Source organism: Phocoena sinus, chromosome 17 (assembly GCF_008692025.1).
Source record: "Phocoena sinus isolate mPhoSin1 chromosome 17, mPhoSin1.pri, whole genome shotgun sequence".
In the NCBI taxonomy this organism is placed as follows: Eukaryota; Metazoa; Chordata; class Mammalia; order Artiodactyla; family Phocoenidae; genus Phocoena; species Phocoena sinus.
Genome location: NC_045779.1, coordinates 11,743,069 through 11,744,326, shown reverse-complemented (window position 1 = coordinate 11,744,326; position 1,258 = coordinate 11,743,069). Strand labels below are relative to the sequence as shown.

Below are 1,258 nucleotides of genomic sequence, written 5' to 3'. Positions count from 1 at the left end.
AGTAGCTGCTTTTTGGAATATAGAAAATCCAGTATTTGTTTTCACTTCTTACTGTGCAAGACACTATGAAGGGATATAAAGTGATACAGAGCCGGTCACATATGGTACCTGCCCAAAGAACTCCCCGACTGAATAGGGAGACGGAAATCACATACAATTCAAATGCAAGCCAAGTATTCCAGCTGAGTTGTTAAGATCACCGTTTTTGGAGTTAAATCCTGTCCTTGAAGCTACTATGTTCCAGAAAGGGGAGGTGCATAACAAACCATCAGGATTCTGGGGAATGATAAAGAGTGTTACCACTTCAGTACCAGGAAGTGAAAATCTTACTCTTATTCAACAGGAAGTGGATGCTTTGGAAGAACTAAGCAGGCAGCTTTTTCTGGAAACAGCTGATCTCTATGCTACCAAGGAGAGAATAGAATACTCCCAAAACTTTCAAGGGGAAATATTTTAATTTTCTGGGTTACTTGTTCTCTATTTACTATGTTTGGAAAATTTTCATGGCAACCATTAATATCGTTTTTGACTGAGTTGGGAAAACTGATCCAGTCACAAGAGGCATTGAGATCACTGTGAATTATCTGGGGATCCCATTTGATGTGAAGTTCTGGTCCCAGCACATTTCCTTCATTCTGATTGGAATAATCATTGTCACGCCTATTAGAGGGGTGCTGATCGCTCTTACCAGGTTCCTCTATGCCATATCCAGCAGTAAGTCCTCCAATGTCATTGTCCTGCTATTAGCACAGGTAATGGGCACGTACTTCGTCTCCTCTGTGCTGCTGATCCGAATGAGCGTGCCTCTGGAGTACCGCACCATAGTCACCGAAGTTCTTGGAGAGCTGCAGTTCAACTTCTATCACTGTTGGTTCGATGTCATCTTCCTGGTCAGTGCTCTCTCCAGCACACTCTTCCTCTATTTGGCTCATAGACAGGCACCAGAGAAGCATATGGCACCTTGAACTCATGCCTCTTACAGACTGCTACAGGCCAGTGGTGTCAGAATTTGGATATAAAAGGGAAAAAAATGGAGGGGACCGGGGCCTAACATTTTTTTAAACAAACAAAATACTGTGGTAGCATATTCTACCTCCAGCTTACACCTTCCTCCTCAGATGATGCTGTGATCGTGAGTGGCATCAGCTAGAAATGAGAGAGAGAAATAACTCAAGCTAGGACTCAGCCAAGAGCACCCTGTTTGGGTTTGAGGCTGGAACAGTTTGCTGGGTGGTGGGGCTGAAAAGAGCCAAGAAAC

The 1,258-nt window shown here is 43.7% G+C and overlaps 1 pseudogene; it reads left to right on the top strand.

The window, feature by feature from the left end:
• Positions 1 to 235: 235 nt before the first annotated feature.
• LOC116742413 lies at positions 236 to 965 on the top strand (annotated as a pseudogene).
• Positions 966 to 1,258: the final 293 nt, after the last annotated feature.